This window comes from Anomaloglossus baeobatrachus, chromosome 3, assembly GCF_048569485.1.
Source record: "Anomaloglossus baeobatrachus isolate aAnoBae1 chromosome 3, aAnoBae1.hap1, whole genome shotgun sequence".
NCBI lineage: Eukaryota > Metazoa > Chordata > Amphibia > Anura > Aromobatidae > Anomaloglossus > Anomaloglossus baeobatrachus.
Window position 1 is genome coordinate 616,860,151 of NC_134355.1, and position 13,241 is coordinate 616,873,391.

Genomic DNA, 13,241 nt, shown 5'->3' on the forward strand with positions numbered 1-13,241 from the left:
ATAGCCCAGCATTACTGGTGATAGCACTTCCAATCTAATGATGAAAAATAGCACATACGATACCAGGAAGACATCCCATCAATGACGTAGATAGCATACAGACACATAATAGTGGCGACCTATTTCATACCCTTTACATGGTATCCATTTCAGTCAGATCTACTACACTTTGCTCTATTTAGTACAGTATATTGTACAGCTAAAACACCTGGTTAAAACACTCTGCAACATTTGCAACAGCAACAAGAAAAAGTCATGAAATTATAGCAATCACAGAATGGATAGACATGTTAAAGGGAACCTGTCATGTAAAAAATGCCATTAACCCGCAGATAAAGGGTTAGTCTGCAGGTTAATAGCATTTGAATCCTGCCCACCACTTGCTGCACATTGAAATCTGCTGCCAGAAGGAAATTAACTTTAATCCTCCAAGTAGTATTCCGTTTTCAGTCACGGAGGCGATGCCGGTGTGGGTTTAGTCACCGTCCTGTGAATCGCGATCGACACCTGTAACCATGCCTCCCGCACTGACTGACAGCTGTCTCTGCAATAGGATCTGCAGTCAATCAGTGTAGGGGGTACGGTTACAGCCACTGATCCCCTTCACAGAGCGGTGACTGAACCTGTGCCACCAATCCCCCATGACTGAGACACCGGCACGGGGTTCAATGTACAGGTTTCAAACGCTATTAAACTGCAGAATAATTCCATATCTGCAGGTTAATAGTGTTTTTCCATGTAACAGGTTCCCTTTAACCCCTTCAGCCCCCGGGCACTTTCCGTTTTTGCGTTTTTGTTTTTTGCTCCTTTTCTTCCAAGAGCCGTAACTTTTTTATTATTCCGTCAATCTTGCCATATGAGGGCTTGTTTTTTGCGGGACGAGTTGTACTTTTAAATGAAATCATAAGTTTTACCATATAGTGTACTGGAAAACGGCAAAAAAATTCCAAGTGCGGAAAAATTGCAAAAAAAGTGGGATCGTACAATAGTTTTTGGGATATTTTATTCACAGTGTTCACTATATGGTAAAACTGATGTGTGGGTGTGATGCCTCAGGTCGGTGCGAGTTTGTAGACACCAAACATGTATAGGTTTACTTGTATCTAAGGGGTTAAAAAAAATTCACAAGTTTGTCCAATAAAAGTGGCGCACGTTTTGCGCCATTTTCCGAAACACGTAAAGTTCTTATTTTTTGGGATCTATGGCTCAGTGATGGCTTATTTTTTGCGTCTCGAGCTGACGTTTATAATGGTACCATTTTTGCGCAGATGCTACGTTTTGATCGCCTGTTATTGCATTTTGCGCAAAACTTGCGGCGACCAAAAAACGTAATTTTGGCGTTTGGAATTTTTTTGCCACTACGCCGTTTACCAATCAGAATAATTGATTTTATATTTTGATAGATCGGGCATTTCTGAACGCGGCGATACCAAATATGTGTATATTTATTTATTTTTTAACCCTTTAATTTTCAATGGGGGGAAAGGGGGGTGATTTGAACTTTTAGGTTTTTTGTTTTTTTTTTTATTTTTTAAAACTTTTTTTTTTACTTTTTTTTTTATTTTACTAGTCCCCCTAGGGGGCTATAGCGATCAGCAATCCGATCGCTGATCGCTATCTGCTGATCACAGCAATCCAGCTGTAATCAGCAGATTCACTCACTTTGGTTTTCCCTCTGCTCTCGGCCGAGGGAAAATGAAAGTGAAAGATCATAGCAGCAGGCGTCATCACATGACCCTGTGCTACGATGGCAACCACCGATAGTCACGTGATAACACACGTGACTTCCGGTGGGGGCGGCGGTAAGTAACAAACATGGCCGCGCGCATTTAAATCTTGCTGCCAGACTTTGGCAGCAAGATTTAAGGGGTTAATGGCCGCGGGTGGAAGCGATTCCACCCGCGGCTAGCAGGCACACATGTCAGCTGTTGAAAACAGCTGATATGTGTGCCGATCCACGCCGCCTGCCCGCGGCAGGGGGCGGGGCTTAACGGGACACGATCCTGGACGGATAGATCCGTCCAAGGTCGTGAAGGGGTTAAAGATATGGAAATTCCCAGCATTTTAAAGTATACTTGTCATTTTAATTTTTATTCATAAATCAATAGTACACATGAAAATTAGCAGCTTTATAATACATTTGATCAAACTAATCTACTTCTTTCTCTGCCAGAGTTGATCAGTCATTATCAAAATTCTCAATTTTGAGGTAAAATCTGTATTCAGTGAAGACTTTCCATTACTGAGATAGGAGATGGCAGTTGGTGCTGAGGAGATTCTATGTCGATAGAAATGGGTGGAGGGGCGAAGCTCTGGCTCTAGCTCCTCCCTCTTCCTCTAGGTCCTCCCTCTTCCTCTTCTCTCTGCCTCTAGCTCCTCCCTCTTCCTCTAGCTCTTCTCCCTGACTCTAGCTCCTCCCTCTAGCTCTTCTCTCTGCCTCTAGCTCCTCCCTTTTCCTCTAGCTCTTCTCCCTGCCTCTAGCTCCTCCCTCTTCCTTTAGCTCCTCCCTCTTCCTCTAGCTCTTCTCTCTGCCTCTAGCTCCTCCCTCTTCCTCTAGCTCTTCTCTCTGCCTCTAGCTCCTCCCTCTTCCTCTAGCTCTTCTCTCTGCCTCTAGCTCCTCCCTCTGCCTCTAGCTCCTCCCTCTTCTACTTACATAGAATCTCATCAGTAACAACTGCCATGTGTATATCTACCGTATGTATGTCAGTGTATATGACTGTGTATATATTTATTTCTGTTTATATGTATTTTTGAATTTTTCTTCAGATATGTATATGTACGTATGCCTGTATGTGTACATGTTTGTGTATGTGCATGTCTGCGTGTGCATGGGGCCCACTGACATTCTTTCGCCCGGGGCACACAAAAACCTGGAGCTGACCTTGTATCTATGTATATCCATTAGTGAGAAACCAATGTATACTATAGTTACAGATCTATAATAGGTAAGAAGACAGGTGAAGACAGGTGAGACAATGAAATGACAGAATGTGTATCCTCCCTAACACTTTAATGCTGGTAGTGATCAGACGGCATTTCTTAAGTATATTGTAGGTCAACAATCTCCTAAGTTTACTCGTGCATTTAATTCTGGCATATTTGTACTAGAAATGCTCATTAATTTCTTTTCCAAGATATATGATATATTCTGGTAAAGTGTAAGGGGTACTTTGCACGCTGCGACATCGCAAGCCGATGCTGCGATGCCGAGCGCGATAGTCCCCGCCCCCGTCGCAGCTGCGATATCCTTGTGATAGCTGCCGTAGCGAACACTATCGCTACGGCAACTTCACGTGGACTCACCTGTCCTGGGACGTCGCTCTGGCTGGCGACCCGCATCCTTATGAAGGGGGCGGGTCGTATGGCATCACTGCGACGTCACACGGCAGGCGGCCAATAGGAGCGGAGGGGCGGAGATGAGCGGGATGTAAACATCCCGCACACCTTCTCCCTTCCGCATATCCTACGGGAGCCGCGGTGACGCCAGTAGGAGATGTTCCTCGCTCCTGCGGCTTCACACACAGCGATGTGTGCTGCTGCTGGAGCGAGGAACAACTTCGGACCATCGCGTCAGCGTAATTATGGATTACGCCGACGCTACATCGATGATACGATTACGACGCTTTTGCGCTCGTTAATCGTATCATCTAGGCTTTGCACACTACGATGTCGCATGCGATGCCGGATGTGCGTCACTTTCAATTTGACCCCACCGACATCGCACCTGCGATGTCGTAGTGTGCAAAGTACCCCTAAGTGTAGCCACTCAGTCACATCTTTTTGTCACATATGGCGCATGCTATAAAGAGGATGCCGACTAATGAACACAATTTGTTAGCATCCATTAATCTGGACCTACTGAATGTGTCTTCTATCGGAAAATCCTTCATTCTTAATGAAGTCACTGTAAAGGCCCCGTTACACGCAACAACATATCTAACGATATATCGCCGGGGTCACGGATTCCGTGACGCACGTACGGCATTGTTAGCGACGTCATTGCGTGTGACACCAACGAATGACCGTTAACGATGAAAAATACTCACCAAATCGTCCATCGTTGACACATCGTTCATTTTCAAAAAATCGTTGATTGTTGAGGTCGCAGGTTGTTAGTCGTTCCCGAGGCAGCACACATCGCTACGTGTGACACCGCGGGAACGACGAGCTACAGCTTACCTGCGGCCGCCGGCAATGAGGAAGTAAGGAGGTGGGCGGGATGTTACGGCCGCTCATCTCTTCCCCTCCACTTCTATTGGGCGGCCGCTTAGTGACGCCAATGTGACGCCGCACAAACCGCCCCCTTAGAAAGGAGGCGGTTCGCTGGCCACAGTGACATCGCTAGGCACGTAAGTCCCATGTCACGGCTCTGAACAATATTGTGCGCCACGGGCAGCGATTTGCCCGTGATGCACAAACGACGGGGGGCGGGTATCCTCGTAAGCGATATAGCTAGCGATATCACTGCATGTGATGGTGCCTTAACTCTCTTTTATGACATATTTTATAAGGCGTTGCCAGCGTTGAGAAACATGTGATGGTGTCTCCGCAGGCCTTCTTGCTTTGAATATTTCCCAGGGGGCATTGCTCTAGAATCACTGCATTGAGAAACACGTGATGGTGTCTCCGCAGTGGTGGATGTTGATCTCCCTAAGGTCAACCATCCTTGCTCACATAGTCTTTTACTAGGCAATGTCCCACTAGCCAGATTCCTACTCCACACTGATGAGGGGCAAATACCCCGAAACGGCTGTCTGTGGATGGATACCATGTTTGGCATAGGTGGTCTCCTTGACTGGAGACTGCCCTTCCCGTGGTTGTTCCTTCCCGGTGAAAGACCTGGCTAGTTTCTTGCCAGCGTTGAGAAACATGTGATGGTGTCTCCGCAGGCCTTCTTGCTTTGAATATTTCCCAGGGGGCATTGCTCTAGAATCACTGCGTTGAGAAACACGTGATGGTGTCTCCGCAGTGGTGGATGTTGATCTCCCTAAGGTCAACCATCCTTGCTGACATATTTTATAAGGAAGTGATATATTCCACCAGAAGCCAAACCATGAGATAACCCAGATATACTTAGGAGACAAAATGTTTTTGTCACAATGCCAAGTAGCAGGTTATGCTGGAATATTAGGTGACCAGCAGAAGCCCAGTGAGATGTGGAAGTATTCGAGAGGAGAGTGAGAAAAGTCCGTCCATAGATCACAGAACAGAGGAGGATAAGATGGTGCAAACTTGAATATGAGATATTTTCGATTCAATCCACAGATCCCATTGACTCCAAAAATTGTAATGTATGTTAGACTTTTGGTAGTGGACCATATCCTACCTGCATTTGTGCATCAGTGCATTGAGTTCTTTTACATAAAAATGACTTCTAGATAACATTCCTCTAAGCTGATCTTTGGTGGGCCATTTTTAGTTGAGGTATAACATTTTTCATTTTTAGATGTTGGGCTAGTGATTTTTTTTAAAGTTTGCCCAGATGGGATATTGGTGAGCCAAGTATGGACACCTCAGATACCCTAATAATTAGTTTTATATAGAACTGGTGAATGGGAGAACGCTCCCACAAGATATGAGACATGGTGCAATGGTGAATGGGAGAACGTTCCCACAAGATATGAGACATGGTGCAATGGTGAATGGGAGAACGTTCCCACAAGATATGAGACATGGTGCAATGGTGAATGGGAGAACGCTTCCACAAGATATGAGACATGGTGCAATGGTGAATGGGAGAACGTTCCCACAAGATATGAGACATGGTGCAATGGTGAATGGGAGAACGTTCCCACAAGATATGAGACATGGTGCAATGGTGAATGGAAGAACGTCCCCACAAGATATGAGACATGATGCAATGGTGAATGGGAGAATGCTCCAATGAGATATGAGATATGGTGCAATGGTGAATGGGAGAACGCTCCCATTAAATATGAGACATGGAGCAATGGTGAATGGGAGAACATTCTCCCAAGATATGAGACATGGTGCAATGGTGAGTGGGAGAACACTATCACAAGATATGAGCGTTCAACTAGCAGGTATTTAAAGGGAATCTGTCAGAAGAATCAACCCTCCTAAGTTGTCTACATATGTGTGCAGGAGTGTTGATTTCAACCACTGACTGCCTATGAGATGGAGCACTATGATAGGACAACTGCAGCTGTATATGTGTTTGTAATGAGACAAAACTCAACTCTGCTGTACATCAATCCAGCCTCACAACCGCCAACTACTGTCAAACACGCCAGCCCAGGTCCTCCACATCCAGCATCTTCACCTTCAAGATCATCTAATACCAGCCACCCTGGCAGCTGATACAACAATTGGTTTTCATAACCAAATTTCTGCACAAACTGTAAGAAACCGTCTCATAGAAGCTCATCTGCTGCTTACTGTCCTCCTTGGGCTCTCCACCTGACCGCAGTTTGTTGTTGCAACTGACTTTAGTGGGCAAATGCTCATAATCGATGGTGTGTGTCACGTTGGAGAGGTGTTCTCTTCACGGATGAATCCTGGTTTTTACTGTGCAGGGCAGACTGGCAAATAGTGATCACATCAGATACTGGCAGGTTTTCTGATTTCTAAATACTATAAAACTTCCCATTTTAGAGTGGTCTTTTATTGTGGCCAGCCTAAGGCACACCTGTGCAATAATCATGCTGTCTAATCATAATCTTGATATATCACACCTGTGAGGTGGATGGATTATCTCAGCAAAGGAGAAGTGTTCACTAACACAGATTGAGACAAATTTGTGAACAATATTTGAGAGTAAAAGGCCTTTTGTGCACATAGAAAAATCTTGGATTTTTGAGATCAGCTCATGGAAAATGGGAGCAAAAACAAAATTGTTGAGTTTAGATTTCTGTTCAGTGTACATTGTTCACATTGTTTCATTTAGAATACGCTCTGGAGGCATATTCTATTTACATATTAAGAAAAATATGGATCTCTCTAGAATAAGACATCGGATTGCAGATATCAAGGTATCATTTTATTCATCTTCCTATGACCTGAGTGCCTATATAGACGGCTTAGTAGGGTTAGTTCAATTAACTGATTCCCTTTAGGGTGAATAGCCACACTTATTTAGACAAGTGTATACAATGATTAAATATTAAGACTTCTATTTGCATTGAATAGAGCATCGGAGTAATTACGGTAGTAACTGTACTTTAAGACAACTTACAACTTGATCCTATAATTGGCGGAATGGGAAAACTGCCAATCACCTTGATTAAAAATATCGCTGTCTCCAAAAAATCACTGCAAAATACAAGCCACTTGAGGTTTTTCTTCTATGTCACTTGCTGTCGACGGCCAGTTATCAACTACAATCTGTCTCCAGCAGTACAAGCACCAAGACGGATTACAAGAGATGAGGACAAGTATTGGAAATAGGGACAGGTCCATATCTGTCTGCTCCTGCGCTCCTATCAAGTTGCATACAGACATAACAAAGAGGTGAACTTTCAGTTCAGGTCAGGTAAGCCATTGTACAATAGTAGATAACAGAGAGTAGTAGAATAGGGTGTCCAAGCCGCGCCAATGACTAGCCGATCATGAAGATTGTAGATTAATGTTGCTTTATTCAATGCACAGGTCAACGCGTTTCGGGAGACACAGCTCCCTTCCTCAGGACAGACTGGCAAGAAACATCAAATCAAATCTGTGCATTGAATAAAGCAACATTAATCTACAAGCTTCATGATCGGCTAGTCATTGGCGCGGCTTGGACACCCTATTCTACTACTCTCTGTTATCTGCCATTTTGGGGACCGCTGCCGTGGCTTGGAGTAACTTACATGCTGTTATAGGAGTTGTGACTTTCACAAACCATATAGGTGAGTAATATCACCCCTCTTCATCCCCCCTTTTCTACTGGGGTAAGACCCTATTGCGCTTCTTTTTCCACAGTTTATCTCCTATTGTACAATAGTAGGAAGACATTATGCTGGAAATTGAAGAAGATATGGTTCCTCAACCTATAGTGTTGGTATAAGAGGGCGGACTAGGCCCATGTGCTCCTGCCCTGAAGACACTGATCACCGTTAAAATAATGTGAATTTTGTTTATGTATGTGTCACGCTCTCCGGGGTCCCTGCTCTGCTCCCCGGCTCACCTGCCACGCTCTCCGGCTTCCCTGCTTCTCTCCCCGGTCTCCAGCCTCCATTGCCTGCGGTCTCCAGGCGGCCCGGTCCCCACTCCCGGCGCCCGTCGGCTACTCAGCCCCAGCCCGGCTCTCCTGCTTCCTGCTCACCGCTCCCTGCCCTGGCTTCTGGCACCCGGGCCTCGCGCATGTGCATTAGGGCGCGCGGTCATTGACCCTTTCTTAAAGGGCCAGCGTCCACTGACAGGAAATTGAACACACAGGTACAGGGTATAAAGGGGTTTAGTGTCCAAGTGGGCGGGGCCTGTTCTTCGTGTTTCCTAAGCTAGGAGTCAGGTCTCCTTGTGTCTCTGTGCCATACTTACCTATCTCTCTTCTAGAGCCGCTCCTGCCTCGCCATCCGGTCCTGCCGATTCCCGAACGCTGACTATCTGCCATCCCGTCAGTCCGTTCCATCTCTGATAGCTGTGGTGACCCGTCCTCTCGCTCCATCATTTTCGGACTCTGCCTGACATCATCTCGGCCTCCAAACCTGAGCTCCGTCACCCGGACTACCATCAGTGACTCCGTGGTCCCAGGGACTTCTCCATTCCACTCTTGCGCACGGACTGTCCTGCTACCCGTAGTGCTCCGGCTACCGGACCCCTTGCCTTCATCAAGGAGTTCGGCCCAGTGGATCCACCTCCTGGGTCTGCCCGTCCACCTGGCCCTAACAGTAAGAACAGGCCGAAGGGCATCACACAGTATTCATAGTGCCCATCACGGGTATTGAACGCGGTCTTCCATTCGTCCCCAGAGCGGATGCGGACGAAGTTGTAGGCACCCCGAAGATCCAACTTGGTAAACACACGAGCTCCTCTAAGCCGATCAAACAATTCGGGGATGAGCGGCAGGGGGTATTTATTTTTCACGGTGATTTGGTTCAATCCCCGGTAGTCAATGCATGGGCGTAGGTCGGCCTCTTTCTTCTTAACGAAGAAGAAGCCTGCTCCAGCAGGAGAGGAGGATCTCCGAATGAATCCCCTTGCCAGGTTCTCTGTGATGTAGGTAGACATGGCCCTTGTTTCGGCAGGAGACAGCGGATATATCCGTCCTCGAGGTGGTGTAGTTCCCGGGAGCAGGTCGATGGCACAATCGTAAGGACGATGTGGCGGCAGTACCTCTGACTCCTTTTTATCAAAGACGTCCGCGAAGGACCAATAGGCCGAGGGCAGTCCCGGTAGAGACTCTGGAACCGGAGGTCGTCGGATGGGTTGAATAGTCTTCAGACAGTTCTCGTGGCAAGAGGAGCCCCATCGGGTGATTTCACCAGTACCCCAGCTGACTGAGGGTTCGTGTGTCCGGCCTGTGTAACGCACCAGCAGTCTTTCAGGAATTGGTGAACGACGTGTTCCGGGACCTTCTCTACATCTGTGTGGTGGTGTATCTTGATGACATCCTGGTCTTTTCTCCGGACCTCCAGACCCACAGAGAGAACGTGCAGCTGGTACTACAACGACTGAGGGAAAATCGTCTGTACGCCAAGTACGAGAAGTGTGTCTTCGAGCAGTCTTCTCTTCCCTTCCTGGGTTACGTAATCTCCGATACCGGACTGCAGATGGATCCGAAGAAGGTCTCTTCCATTCTCAACTGGCCCCCTCCTTCTGGACTGAAGGCAATCCAACGCTTTCTGGGATTCGCAAACTATTACCGCCAGTTCATCCCTCACTTCTCGGCTCTGACTGCTCCTCTCTCCGCCTTGACCAAGAAGGGGGCTAATCCAAAGGACTGGTCACCTGCGGCCGACGCCGCGTTTGGCTCTCTGAAGCGGGCATTTGCCTCCTCCCCTGTGCTCCACCGTCCGGAGTTAAACCGACAGTTCACCTTGGAGGTGGATGCCTCCTCCTCGGGAGCCGGAGCAGTGCTCATGCAGAAGTCCTCCTCCGGGAAGATGGTGACTTGCGGTTTCTTCTCCAAGAGCTTCTCAGCGCCTGAACGCAACTACACCATCGGTGACCGAGAGCTATTGGCAGTCAAACTGGCTCTAGAGGAATGGCGCTACCTTCTAGAGGGAGCAGTGTACCCCGTGATCATTTACACGGACCACAAGAACCTGGAATACCTGCGGTCCGCTCAGCAACTGAACCCACGGCAAGCCAGGTGGTCCTTGTTCTTTGCCAGGTTCGATTTCCAGCTCCATTTCCGACCTGCGGACAAGAATGTACACGCAGATGCCTTGTCCAGGTCATTCCTGCCCATGGAACAGGAGGAGGAGACATCCCAGCCCATCATCTGCCCTAGTAAAATCATTCCGGTGGCCCCTGTCACCCTGGCCCAGATACCGCCCGGGAAGACCTATGTCTCTGAGACTGACAGGCAAAAAGTGTTGCACTGGGGCCATGCCTCGAAAACAGCCGGCCATGCTGGTCAGAAGAGAACATGGAGTACGATTGTACGTCATTACTGGTGGCCATCCCTTCGCACGGACGTCGCTTCTTTTGTCTCAGCCTGCTCCTCTTGTGCCAGGAACAAGACGCCTAAACATCTGCCATATGGCCGTCTTCTGCCTCTGCCTATACCCTCAGTTCCGTGGCAACACATTGCGATGGACTTTATTACGGACTTGCCCCTGTCCTCCGGACACACAGTCATATGGGTCGTGGTGGATCGGTTCTCCAAAATGGCTCATTTCGTCCCTATGGCTGGACTGCCCTCTGCCCAGGAACTCGCTGACGCCTATATACAACACATCTTCCACTTGCATGGCTTTCCATCACACATTGTGTCCGACAGAGGAACTCAGTTCACCTCCCGCTTCTGGAGGGCCCTCTGCAAACATCTGGGAGTGACTCTGGACTTTTCTTCAGCCTACCATCCTCAGTCGAATGGCCAAGTGGAACGAGTCAATCAGATCTTGACCTCCTTCTTACGTCACTACGTCAACGCCCATCATGACGACTGGTCCACGCTTCTTCCTTGGGCTGAATTCTCCCATAACCACCACGTCAGTGAGTCCTCCTCCAGTTCTCCCTTCCATGTCGTTTACGGACTTCAGCCTTCCGTCCCATTACCTGTATCCTCTTCCTCGGATGTCCCTGCTGCTGATGCTGTAGCCCGTGACTTTGCAACAATTTGGGACTCTGTCAAGGCGTCCCTTGGACGTGCTTCCCTGCGGATGAAGAGACACGCAGACAAGAGGCGTCTGGACCCTCCGTGTTTCTCTCCAGGAGATCTCGTCTGGCTTGCTTCCAAGTACGTCCGATTGAAGCTACCATCCTACAAGCTGGGTCCTCGCTACATCGGGCCGTTTAAAGTCCTCAGCAAGATCAATGAGGTCTCCTACAAACTGCAGCTCCCGGCCACGATGAGGATACCCAACTCCTTCCACGTCTCCCTGCTCAAGCCGGTTGTCCTTGGTCCCTTCTCCGCTGCTGCCAGTTCGGCCCCTCCTCCTATTGCCGATGATGACATCTATGCGGTAAGGGATATCGTGGCCATGAAGACCGTACGGGGCCGACAGTTCTTCCTGGTAGACTGGGCAGGGTATGGTCCTGAGGATAGGTCCTGGGAGCCCCGGGAGAATGTGGGTACTCCTCTGATCCGTGCCTTCCTGTCCTGGTTGCGGGGAGGGGGGCGTGGGGGGGGGGGGTACTGTCACGCTCTCCGGGGTCCCTGCTCTGCTCCCCGGCTCACCTGCCACGCTCTCCGGCTTCCCTGCTTCTCTCCCCGGTCTCCAGCCTCCATTGCCTGCGGTCTCCAGGCGGCCCGGTCCCCGCTCCCGGCGCCCGTCGGCTACTCAGCCCCAGCCCGGCTCTCCTGCTTCCTGCTCACCGCTCCCTGCCCTGGCTTCTGGCACCCGGGCCTCGCGCATGCGCATTAGGGCGCGCGCGCGGTCATTGACCCTTTCTTAAAGGGCCAGCGTCCACTGACAGGAAATTGAACACACAGGTACAGGGTATAAAGGGGTTTAGTGTCCAAGTGGGCGGGGCCTGTTCTTCGTGTTTCCTAAGCTAGGAGTCAGGTCTCCTTGTGTCTCTGTGCCATACTTACCTATCTCTCTTCTAGAGCCGCTCCTGCCTCGCCATCCGGTCCTGCCGATTCCCGAACGCTGACTATCTGCCATCCCGTCAGTCCGTTCCATCTCTGATCCCTGTGGTGACCCGTCCTCTCGCTCCATCGGTTCCGGACTCTGCCTGACATCATCTCGGCCTCCGAACCTGAGCTCCGTCACCCGGACTACCATCAGTGACTCCGTGGTCCCAGGGACTTCTCCATTCCACTCTTGCGCACGGACTGTCCTGCTACCCGTAGTGCTCCGGCTACCGGACCCCTTGCCTTCATCAAGGAGTTCGGCCCAGTGGATCCACCTCCTGGGTCTGCCCGTCCACCTGGCCCTAACAGTATGCAATGTGTTTATGCATAAAGTGTACGTGTGGTCGTCTAGTGACCTGGTTTTAGGTATTGCTCCCTGGTGTCCAGAATGGACACCTCTGACCACCGGTGAAACAGTCTGCTATGTCTCCCTACCAGTGATGGCTTTCCCTGCAACATATACACCGGAGGCTTAATACTATATACTGATAATTCCACTATAGTCTGTTTATGACATATACAGTGCCTACAAGTAGTATTCAACCCCCTGCAGATTTAGCAGGTTTGATAAGATGCAAATAAGTTAGAGCCTGCAAACTTCAAACAAGAGCAGGATTTATTAACAGATGCATAAATCTTACAAACCAACAAGTTATGTTGCTCAGTTAAATTTTAATACATTTTCAACATAAAAGTGTGGGTCAATTATTATTCAACCCCTAGGTTTAATATTTTGTGGAATAACCCTTGTTTGCAGTTACAGCTAATAATCGTCTTTTATAAGACCTGATCAGGCCAGCACAGGTCTCTGGAGTTATCTTGGCCCACTCCTCCATGCAGATCTTCTCCAAGTTATCTAGGTTCTTTGGGTGTCTCATGTGGACTTTAATCTTGAGCTCCTTCCACAAGTTTTCAATTGTGTTAAGATCAGGAGACTGACTAGGCCACTGCAACACCTTGATTTTTTCCCTCTTGAACCAGGCCTTGGTTTTCTTGGCTGTGTGCTTTGGGTCGTTGTCTTGTTGGAAGATGAAATGACGACCCATCTTAAGAT